We start from the raw sequence: 12,832 nt of genomic DNA, 5'->3' as shown, positions 1-12,832 counted from the left end.
TTGACGCCACGACTTATCCTTTTCTTTCCATTTGTACTTGAAAGAAGGTTGCACGTTATGAAAAAAATAATCTTGTTTAGATTTTGAGAATTTATGGAATTTTTTTTATGAAAGTGCCTTATTTCTTTTTCATGTCGTGCTTGATCGAATAAGGAGTATCCGAAATAGCAAAAGTATATGTTCCTTCGAAGAAAAAGAGAAATTTTAAAAATACACTTTGGGCTCATAAAATGCTTTCTGGTCCTCATTAAATGTTTTATAGTATTTTTTTATTTGAACAGTCCCTAATAAATGATCTATTTCACTTTTACCATTTTTGGTAGTTAACCATTTATTTTACTAACTCATTGTCAGTGACAATTTATTATAAAACTAATATATAAAAATATGATCCATAATCAATTAACTTTTTCTACTCATTTTTATTAATAAAGTCAAAAAATTTCTTAAAACCCACCACTATTGTACATTTAATGGGGATCGGTACATTAGGTTATGAGGTATTTATAGGCTTGAAAATGATTTAAACTTGGTAAAATGTTTCCTCCAAGTAATATTAAATATGGAATTTTCATTCCCCATAGGTTAAGGAAAAGATTTGGCTTCACAAGGTATTGTAGAGTAAAGGTCCTTTTTGATCCTTAACATATGTCGATTTTTTGATTTTGGTCCATAACATTATCTTTTGAATTATTTGGTCCTTAACAAATAAAAATCAGTCACATTTGGTCCGAATTGGACGGAAATGGTTAAATCTAACGGTCAACTAATATTAATTGAATTTTGACAGGATTAATATTCAATTAACTGTTTTTTTATTAATATTCAATCAACTACGGCAATGTGCCACCCCTTTCTGGTTCGCCAGCACCGCACCCTCAAATCCCTGAGATTCCAAAACACAATCTCCGGCACACATTCTCCATATCCCTTCCATGGCTCCTCGCTCTATTCCGACACCAAAATCCCTAGCGCCACCGATACCTTCATCGGAGTCCCATACATACTCCATGAAACATTGTCATCAAAATCCCTAGCGGCACAAGCAGTGTGATTCTGTCAAACGACGAATACAGAGAGGGGCACCATTTCGCGGCGAGGCTAATTCGGTTCAATTTCCCCAATTTCAACATCTCCATGTCCAATCTCAACCGATCAGCGAAGAGGTCGGAAATGCAATCGTGCAGAAACCTGAAATCGGCGTCGTGATTGACCGCTCTCCTCGCTATTGCTGAATATTAATTGATTTGTAAAAATAAAAAAACAGTAATTGAATATTAATCCGGTCAAAATTCAAGTAATATTCGTTGACCGTTAGATTTAACCATTTCCATCCATTTCGGACCAAATGTGATCGATTTTTATTTGTTAAGGACCAAATAATTCAAAAGATAATGTTATGGACCAAAATCAAAAAATCGTCATATGTTAAGGACCAAAAAGGACCTTTACTCGGTATTGTATTCTTTCATTCCTTGAATTTTTGCCTAAATTCTGCACTTGACAGCTTTGCGTGACCTTCGTAGAATGACCATAACGTTCTCCATAGAACTCCGATTTAGATGATCAAGGTACCATCGCGAAGATCTTTTGAAGACGAAGAGAATGGTGTGTAGTAAGCTCTGATCGGTGATAAGTCGTATTCTAAGCCTTGGTTACTGGTCAGTATGTCGTGAAATGCATGTATTATCTGCAAAACAGTTGCTCAAGTGTGCAGGATAAAGGGATCCAAGTCAGTAGGAGACGATTCAGGTGACGCAAGTGAAAAGAGCGCTAGAAGGGTGCAATACTGACCAGGATGCATGCCAGAGAAAAGGCTCGAGATGGAGAAGAAGGATAGCTGGGATGATAATTAACAAGGGCAGAAAAGTCAAATCGTGAAGGAAGTCTACCCTAAAAGCAAGGGCAAGCCTCCCTATAAAAGAAGCCACTTGGAGAGAGAAGAAAAAAAAAGGGGGTTCGGAGTTCGCGAGTCCGGTTCTCACACTTACTTAGTAGAATTCTCTCTAGAAGATCAGTCCTTCAGCATTGTCCAATCTCTCGTTCCTCGCCACAGCTATGGTCACTTGACGTCCAAGAGTCTGCCGGAGAAGTCATCAATCTACCGTTCTAGCCAGTTTGTCGTAGTAGTATAGCAGTATCACCGCCCGGAGTGGCAAAACAATCGTTATTTGCTTTTAGTTTAATCTTTACCTGCTTCCTTCGTTGGATTTGTTGCAAACATTTATCTCTGTTGCCTTTTGAAGTACTTAGTGAAGATCCAAACGTTTTAGCTATGAAATTTCTATTCCGAATGTCTCTTTGGTTTGAGTTCGCTTCATTTTGCCTAGGAAAGTTAGATTTAGTTATCGCGTTTAACTTTTAAGTGCGTGCATGTATTTTTCTTTCGAGTAAGCTAGAGTTGTGGTTGTCGATCGAATTTTATAGTTATGTTTCAGTCTGCGTTTTCATGCATGAGTTCTTCAATCCGCACTGTAATCACCACCTTGCATGTCAGTCAGTAGAGGTAAAACTGTAGTCCGCCATCCATCTTAAGTTTGAATATTTTAATTTTATAGATCTGGAGTTTGAAGTCATGAATTTGAGTTTAGTTATAGTGTTTGTGTTCATATGATTTCTGTTAATGCTTGGTGAAGAAGAAAACGTCAAAATCAACTTTAGTTTGGATCACTTTATTTTTAAGTTACTTTTGCTTTTGTTCCCTACTTTTCAGTTGTACCTTCCAGACCTGTCAGAAAACCAACCAGCCACCAGATATACCTTGTTGTCTAAATTTTCCCTTTTAGTAACTGTCTACTTTTCGTATACCTCTGAGACACTTTGTCCCCTATTTTCACGAACACAACCACATGCCTGTTATTTTCACGCCTACTAGTCAGTAGAGTACCACCTTTATTTCTCGCCTAGGTAAAATCTCAATCCAAGCGTGGTAGCTAACCAAAAAACACCCAGGAATGTCACCACAGTATCCGAACGTGTCCATCCTTGTGGGATTCGACCCTTACCTCCATTATACTAATCAGTAAAAGTGGGTTGAGGAATAATTGTTTGATACCAGGTTCCGGTTATCGTGCCAACGACTCAGCTGGGTCGGGAATCCCATCCTGATCAGTTGGATACACTTCCAATTACATACGTTGACCGAGAGAAAACCTGCACTTTCAATCGGCCTTCAGAATCGCTGGAAAACGGAGTTTGAACAGAGGCAGGCGTGCGCGACCGGGCACAACGGGCCGTTGGACAGCTCCAGAACTCTCTGGACTCATTTCAGCGACCGCTTGCATGGGTCCAGCGGGCCGCTAGGTTGCGCTTCAGTTCCAGCTTCCAGATTTGACCTTTTTATGCCATTTTTCAGCTCTATTTTGCACATTTCTTACAAATCACGTCAAAATACCAAAATTGATAAAATATGCAAATAATGGACAAGTTAAGCAATTTTGACACTCAAAACGGACCAAATAATGACCCTAAAACATTGCAAAATCCGAGCGTATCACCAAGTCACTAGACCGGCCAATTCAACGTGGCGCACGATTTACCATACGTGTACACTAATCCATGTAGGGTTTGCGGCTCAACAAGGATCCGAATTCGATTTAAACAATACGTGTGGCTTTCCCATGTATTGTTTAAATCGGATTCGGATCCTTGTAGAGCCGCAAACCCTACTTGGATTAGTGTATACGTATGGTAAATCGCGCGCCATGTTGAATTGGCCGGTCTAGTGACTTGGTGATACACTCAGATTTTGCACAGTTTTAAGACCATTATTTGGTCTGTTTTGAGTGTCAAAGTTGCATTATATATAGGTTTATGTAAAATATATTGGATTTATTATATAGTGAAATATTTTAGATAAATGAAATACAAAACCTTTTCCACATTCTTTTTGTACGTTGTATATAATCTGAAGTCCAAAGGGAAACACAAGAGAATATATATTTTTTCTTATAAATAGAAAAACCGAGTATTAAACGCTTTGTTTAAAGTTTCTCTTTAAAGCCCATTCTTGATCGTATTTTCATCTAGTTTGGTCATGTTGTTGTTGGCTTTGATTCCGTTGAGTGACTTATTAGAACCTGGATGTTGAATATTTGGACATCGTCTCCACTACTACAATTCTACTCTACTAACCTAATCCTTCTTGTGATGTTGGAATGAAATGTAATTCCTACTTCTATTCTATTCAATTGCTTAGTATAGTGGAGTGAAGGGAGGAATAGAATGAAAATGTAAAAGAAATGCAAAGAAAGTGTCATTTCGTTCCTATCTTCATTCAATTCCTACCGTCATTCAATTCCATCATACTGCCAAGAAGGGCCTTGGTATTTCCCATATCTCTGTCCGATGTTTCAATCATTTTATGCTTGTGAATCAGATTTCTATTAATTTTGGTGGGAAGCTTTTTAGTGAACAAAGCTTCATGTCCAGTAAGTGTAGACTGTAGTGAAGATGGTCGTATTCAACCCTTATATGTTATACTTGTTAGGAAGCTTGTGTTGTAACAGTGAGTGTATTTTTATTCAATCCTTTTATTAGTATGTGTGTGTATTTTGTTAGGAAGTTTGAATTAATCAACAATTGAGAATGAATTGACTAAAACATGAATTTGTGGATGATGTTAACAGAATAATAATACTTGCAGTCCATATTAAAAGAAAAGAGCATCGATGATTGTTTTTGTTGGATGAAATCCTCTAGTGTATATGAGTCAACCAAAGCAAACACTAGCCTAAATAAGGAATGGCTATCCTATTTTCACTCACAATTCAAAACAACCTCTCTCCTTATATAAAAACCCCAACAAACCTATGTGGTATTCAACTCCAATTCCTTCCCCAGCCAACATGAATTCTCTAGCGTTGTTCCTACTCCTTTGTGTCACATTCTCCGTCAGCACAGCCAGACCTCTAGGCTCCACCGCCGATGCAGACACATCAAAATCATCTTCTAGTAGTCCAGGGTCCAAAGAATATTCTGTTGAATACATTGGAGAAGGCGATACAGATGCTTTAAAGGAGATAGAGGATCGGGTCAAGCGCACGTCAGAAAATGTGGTTGTGTTGGGACCTGCTCTGTCTAGGTCGGATGAGGAGCCAAAGATATCTACTACAAAGAGGACTGTTGAATACGTTAAACCAGGAGATACCGATCGTATGAAGGAGATAGAGGAGCGGGTCAAGAGGACGTCAGAAAATGTGGCAGTGTTGGGACCAGCTGCGTCTGCACCGGGGGAGGAGCCAAAGCGGACTGTTGAATACGTTAAACCAGGAGATTCCAGTCGTATGAAGGACATAGAGGAACGGGTCAAGAAGACGGGAGAAAATGTGGTTGTGTTGGGACCAGCTGTGTCTAGGTCGGAGAGTGATGAAAATGAAGGTAAGGATAAAGCATCTAAAAAGAAGTCGTCTGCTGAAAATGAAGGTAAGGATAAAGCATCTAAAAAGAAGTCGTCTGCTGAAAATGAAGGTGAGGATAAAGCATCTAAAAAGAAGTCGTCTGCTGAAAATGAAGGTGAGGATAAAGCATCTAAAAAGAAGTCGTCTGCTGAAAATGAAGGTAAGGATAAAGCATCTAAAAAGAAGTCGTCAACTGAAAATGAAGGTAAGAGTAAAACAACTAAGAAGAAAGCAGCTGCAATGGCGCCCAAGCAAATAGACTCTGCAATGGCGCCCAAGCAAAAAGACTCCTCCGAAAATTAATTTAATGTCAAAGATGAGATAACATCTTCAATTAGTAGTTTGTTGTAGATTTCTTGTTATAAATACATTTTTTTTTCTATGCTAGGAAGTTAGAAAATCGTACCACTTATGGAATAGGGTCACGATTTTAATAAAACAATGCAATTTATTCCTATTTAAATGTAAGTCTCTCTCATTTGCACCAATTGCCAAGGCCCTTTTTGGCTTTTCGTCTTCAATGAGGCATTTGGTCTTTCAACTATCGTAATTGCCATCGGTTTATGAGGTGTTTTGATGGCATGAATTTTGGCCATTCATTTTCAAGATCTTTGGTCTTTTAGTTGTCGTAGTAGTCATTGGCCTTATAAGGTGTGTTGATGGAGAGACCTTCCGAATCCTATTAGAGTGGCCCATATATAGGCATGATCTTTTGAAGAGTAAAATGTTATAATAATTGAGTGAACAATTACTTAAAGCTCTCTATGATAATTAACCGAGAACAACGGAGAAGGAGCACAAACTGTAAAGCGGAAGCGTACCTTGATCCATATCGTATAGAACGGCGAATAGAACGGCTGAATTGCTTTGCAGCGGCTATGGATCTTCCAAACGACCAGAGACGTTCTTCGCGATAGTCTGCCGAGAGAATACAGAGATATCGAATGTTCTTCTGACGTCTGGGGACCATAACCCTAGCTTATATTTATATTCAATATAAACCCATTTATTTTCTATTCGGTCCCTCATCAAATAGAAAATCACTTTATGGTATCTACACTTATTTCCATAACAAAATAAATACACTTTAGCCCAAACTTTAATCTTTATTGGATCACTTTAATTGGACAACTGAAAGATAGCCATATACATTAAATTAGTCATGTGGATGCCCAAATTTCTAACAATCTCCCACTTGGGCAACACATGACACCAAATAAATGTGTACAAACCGAATGAGCGCTCAAAAGTGCTATCACATAGTGCATTTCCGAACAATCTTATCATCAACCATATCGACATAGGACTAAAGGGGCAGTCACCATATTTTTTCATGATTAAACCCATCAGTAATCACATATGCAAATATAATCAACAACAGATCAATTATGGAGTGTAGCATGGAAATTTCATGCAAGGTGATCATACATGCCTATATCCAACTGGTCCTCCCAAATTGAGATCAAACCAAAACCAAATTACACAAGTAATGGACAAAATATAATACTTTATTTCTGCAGAAAATAACATGGACATGTTTAAACACAATATAGAGCATTAACAAAATTAACTACTTCCACTAAACGGAAGTGTCCTCAAATGACAAAACACCCATATGGGCCACGTGCCCATGAAAGACCTTAGGTGGTAGTCCCTTAGTAAGCGGATCTGCAATCATCAAATCCGTTCCTATATGCTCTATAGAAATTTGTCCACTCTGAACCCTTTCTTTTACAACTAGGAACTTTATCTCAATATGCTTTGACTTAGCAGAGCTCCTATTGTTGTTGGAGTACTGCACTGCAGAGCTATTGTCACAATACAACTTAAGTGGTCTTTCAACTCCTTGAATAATACGCAGCCCAGTGATAAAATTTCGCAGCAATAACCCATGACAAGATGCCTCATAACAAGCTACGAATTCTGTTGCCATGGTGGAAGCTGCCACAAGTGTCTGCTTAGCACTTCTCCACGATATGGCTCCTCCAGTCAACAGAAATACATAACCCGAGGTGGATCTCCTACTATCTTGGCATCCAGCAAAATCAGAATCAGAATACCCAATGATCTCCAAATGATCTGATTTTCTGTATGTGAGCATGTAATCTTTTGTTCTCTGCAAATATCTCATAACCCGTTTTGCTGCTTTCCAGTGATCCATTCCGGGTTATTGAGATACCTTCCCAACATGTTAACAATAAAAGCCAAATCGGGTCTAGTACATACTTGGGCATACATGAGACTTCCAATAGCCGAAGCATATGGAAACTTTTGCATCTCATTAATCTCAAGACTTGTTCTAGGGCATTGAGCAAGACTAAACTTGTCTCCTTTAGCCACAGGGGTGTCTAGAGGCTTGCAGCCATGCATCTCAAACCTTTTTAGCACTTTTTCAATATATCCCTTTCGAGACAATCGTAGAATATCACGAGAGCGATCTCGGTGAATCTCGATCCCTAATACAAAAGAGGCTTCCCCAAGATCTTTCATCTCAAATTTCTTTGAGAGAAAATTCTTGGTGTCGTGCAACATTTCCTTATCATTTGTGGCAATCAATATGTCATCGACATATAATACCAAGAAGATGCATCTGCTCCCACTGAACATGTCATACACACAATCATCAATAACATTTTTCTCGAAACCAAATGAGAGAACTGCTTCATGAAATTTGTGGTACCATTGACGAGAGGCCTGCTTGAGCCCATAGATGGATTTCTTTAGTCTGCAAACCATTTTCTTTGGGTCTCCGACCACAAAACCTTCTGGTTGCTCCATATAAATCGTTTCCTCAAGTTCACCATTGAGAAACGCTGTCTTAACATCCATCTGATGTAGCTCAAGATTAAAATGTGCTACTAATGCCATGATTATTCTAAATGAGTCTTTCGAAGAAACCGGAGAGAAAGTCTCTTTATAATCTATGTCTTCCTTCTGAGTAAAGCCTTTAGCTACAAGACGTGCCTTATATTTATCCACATCACCTTTTGAATCCCTTTTGGTCTTAAAAATCCATTTGCAACCAATGGGTTTCACACCTTCAGGTAACGGGTAAATATCCCAAACGTCATTAAATAGCATTGACTTATATTCCTCATCTAAGGCTTGAGTCCACTTCACAAACTGAGGATCCTTCATTGCTTGATCAACAGTGACAGGGTCATTGTTTTTCAAACCAATATTATCCTAATTTTCAGCGAGAAAAACCACATAATCATCCGGAATGGCATTTCTCCTTTCTCTAGTGGACCTCCTTATTGGCATTGGTTCTTGAGGTTGTTGAGGTTGAACTTGAATAATCTCATCAACATGATGTTGGTCCTCAATGAGATCATCAACTTGTAGTTGTGCATTTATGACATCATTTGCTTGAGGTTCTTGATCTGCTTTTTCTTCAATGTCAGGAATAGAAATCTGAGCATTGTCAGAAGCAGTAGTAGGAATCATTATAGACTCCCCCTCAAAAGTGATGTCCCTTATTGCATTCTTCCCCCCAAACTCAACATCCTCAAAGAACACCGCATTTCCCGTCTCAAAAATTGTTCTTGTTGTGGGATCATAAAATTTGTAACCCCTTGACTTTTCTGGATAACCAATAAAGTAGCTGCTCACTGTTTTGGAGTCTAATTTCTTTTCATTTGGCTTATAAGGCCTAGCTTCAGCTGGACATCCCCAAATGTGAGTGTGATTTAGACTAGGCTTTCGCCCATTCCAAAGCTCATAAGGTGTTTTAGCAGCTGCTTTAGTTGGTACCCTGTTGAGAATATATGCTGCAGTCTTTAATGCGTCTCCCCAAAGTGATTGTGGTAAGGAGGAGTGAGAAATCATACTCCTCACCATATCTTTAAGAGTTCTATTTCGTCTTTCAGCTACACCATTCATGCTAGGCGACCCCGGCATTGTGTACTGAGGGACGATTCCACACTCTTCCAGATAGAGGGCAAAAGGTCCTTGACGTTGTTCACCTGAGCCGTCATTTCTGCCGTAGTATTCGCCACCACGGTCAGATTTGACTTTCTTAATGCTTTTGTTGAGTTGGAGCTCAACTTCAGCCTTGAATATTTTGAACTTGTCTAGAGCCTCAGACTTTTCATGGATTAAATATAGGTACCCAAAACGAGATAAGTCGTCTATGAATGATATAAAATATTGTTGCCATTCCAAGAAGCCGGAATGGACCACAAATGTCCGTATGTATCAATTCTAAGACGCATGTAGCTCTATTGGCACCTAATTTCTTTTGTTTGATCTGTTTTCCTTTGATACATTGAACACACACATCAAGATCTGAAAGATTAAGTGTGTTTAATATACCATTTGACACAAGTCTCTCAATTCTTGATTTTGAGATATGACCTAAACGCTTGTGCCATAAGTTTGCCGAATTTTCATTATTTAATTTTCGCTTAGTCCCATTTGATTCAACATGTAAAGCTTCTGAATATGAAGTAACAGAATCAAGCATGTAAAGATTGTCATATGCACTTAAAGAACCAGTGCCCACAATACCAGAATTATTTGAAAGAGTAAACTTATTATTTCCAAATGAACAAGAAAAACCAAATTTGTCCAATGCAGAAATAGAAACCAAATTCCGTCTAAATGACGGTACAATAAAAGTATCTTTCAAATCCAGAAAAATTCCAGTCTTTAACAACAATCTAAAATGCCCAATAGCTTCAACTTCTACCGATTTTCCATCTCCCACATAGATGTATCTTTCACCATCAATTGGCTTTCGGCAGCTCAGACAGCCCTGCATTGATAAACTTATGTGAGTAATAGCACCAGAATCTACCCACCAAATATCATTAGGGACTGAAGCTAAATTAACTTCAGAACAGACCAAAGCAAGAATCATACCTTTCTTAGCACGCCATGTGCTATACTTGGCACAATTCTTCTTCATATGATCAGACTTACCACAGAATTAGCAACCATTTTCCTTATGTTGCTTCTTTTGCGATGGTCCCTTGTCCACAACAGCATTCTCAATAGGCTTTCTCTTCAAGCCCTTTCCCTTATTGCTTGAGCTAGTAGCCAGTTGAGCAACCTCAACTCTATCGTGCTTCAATCTCTCCTCTTCTTGTACACAGTATGAAATGAGCTCATTAAGAGACCACTTCTCCTTTTGGCAGTTTTAACTGACCTTAAATTGACTGAATTGTGTAGGAAGAGAGAGTAACACCAAATGCACAAGTAAGTCCTCAGGGACTTCAAGTTTGTGCGCCTTCAAGTTTGAAGCAATGTGAGACATCTGCATGATGTACTCCCTTATGTTGCCCTTGCCCTTATACTTCATTGAGATCAAGCTAGCCAGAAGCGTGCTTGTCTCGGACTTTTCGTTTTTAGCAAAACGCTCCTCAATTATGGCAAGGTATTCACTAGCATTACCAATATCCTCAGAAGCCGTGCCCCGAAAGGCCTCTGGGATACTGTGCTTAATGATCATAAGACTCACGCGATTCGAGCACTCCCACCTCTCAAAGTCCCACTTAAGATCAGCGGTACTTACATCCGTAAGAGGGGCGGGTTTCTCGGTTCTTAACGCGAGGTCAAGATCCATGCAGCCCAAAGTGATTAGAAGGGTTTCCTTCTAATCCTTGAAATTAGACCCATTTAACATAGGTATGTTTTGCACGTTGGTTGACACAGTAGCAGAAGACGTCATAACTACAGAGAAACAAAACCAAATTAATGCTCACATCATAAAATTCAAATAAGAAGGTAACATCTTGAGGTACCGGCACAATATTCAAATCAAGTCTGTGGACAGTAATATGAATTTGTAAGTGGCAACCTCTTTGTAGTAATCAAACACTGACAATAAAATCATGTCAAGTAATGTCCACCTGTGGGCATCACATTTACTTACAAGAAAACTGAATAATCATCACGTATTTATTACCACAAGTATGTGTGCCATTTGGGGCAAATATTAATCTTCCTGTGGGCCGACTAGTATCCGCATTAAAATACACACACACTTACCGTCCTAACATTCGCATTAAAGAAGTCTAGACAAGAGAGGTTACTGTTGCAACGTCTTATTTCGACTAATCTATTTTGAACATTAGTAAAACATAAAGGAACATGAGATGTACCAAAATTATTGAATTTAAAACTTAATTGAACTCTCAAAAGAATTCGTCCCAAATTAGTTAACCAAATAAAACCTAATTAGTTAACAACCAATCTGTTGACCAAAATAATTTTCGCCAGAAAGTATCAAAAAATTGGATACATTAAACATTAGATTAATTGGTAAACAGAAAAGGCAATTCATCGAGAATTGATTCCATATACATATATATTCCTTAATTATGGTTATTCCATTATCAAAACCTAATATATATATGAAGGGCAGTGATAAATTAACAAAAATTGTATATACAAAATTGGACATTTTAGACATTTTACATCTATAATTACATTAATGACGATTAATTAGTTTGTATATCACATATTTACCCTTTCGTAACTATTTTAGGGAAAAATTAAGTTTGTTAACTAAATAACTACAGATTTAGGAAAGTATTAAGTAGTTCTATCTTAAAGCTACATAATTACAGATAGATCAAAACTAAAAAGATGGATTCATCACATTTTTCATCATACATTTAATAAAATCTTGGGTAAGTAATTAGACAGACTCAACTTTTAAATGCTACAGTATTATACAATAAAATTTTATTGAATAAATTGACATATAAAATTTTAGTCACTAAAAGAACGTCACATAATGTATTTAAATATTTAGGATTATCATTCAACTAATTATAATTTATTATTTCAATTTTCAGTATTCTAACTAATTAAAGATTATTATTTTGATTTATTTATAATAAAAATAAACTAAATAAATAATAATAGTTATTCAAAAAACTAACTATTTCTTTGTTAAATGGAATAGTAGCGAAATTATAAATTATAAATATAACTACTTGTAAATATACTTAATTAATTAGTATTGTCATCCAACTAATTAAATATCATCACGTCGATTTCCTTGAATACTATACGTTTTGACTCAAAAATTATGAAATGAATACAACAATAAAAAATAAATTAAAACAAACAATCATTCGATCAAACTATTTTAATAGTATTAAATAATTTTTAAAATTGTAAATTATGAACAACCACATATATCTACACTTAATTTTATAATACTAACATTAAACTAACTGATAATCATTAATTCAATATCTTGACGCAAAATCATGAAATAAAAATAAATTTGATATATAAGTAATAAAAATAAATTAAAACAATAGTAGGAGCATTAATTATTATTCACATCCAAATATTTTATTATTCAACAATTTTAAATGCGAATTATAAAAATGACCATATATATATATAGTATATAGTATATACTTGATTTCTTAGTACTCTCGTCCAACTAATTGATGATCGTTAGTCGGTTTTTT

The 12,832-nt window shown here is 36.9% G+C and overlaps 1 pseudogene; it reads right to left on the bottom strand.

Annotated features, from left to right (window-relative positions):
• Positions 1-10,329: 10,329 nt before the first annotated feature.
• Positions 10,330-11,025, bottom strand: LOC148931545 (uncharacterized; annotated as a pseudogene).
• Positions 11,026-12,832: the final 1,807 nt, after the last annotated feature.

Source organism: Salvia hispanica, chromosome 2 (genome assembly GCF_029641045.1).
Source record: "Salvia hispanica isolate PSC_SH4W2 chromosome 2, Shi_PSC_v1, whole genome shotgun sequence".
In the NCBI taxonomy this organism is placed as follows: Eukaryota; Viridiplantae; Streptophyta; class Magnoliopsida; order Lamiales; family Lamiaceae; genus Salvia; species Salvia hispanica.
The sequence above is the reverse complement of the archived record's forward strand: the minus strand, read 5'-3'. Positions and strand labels throughout refer to the sequence as shown.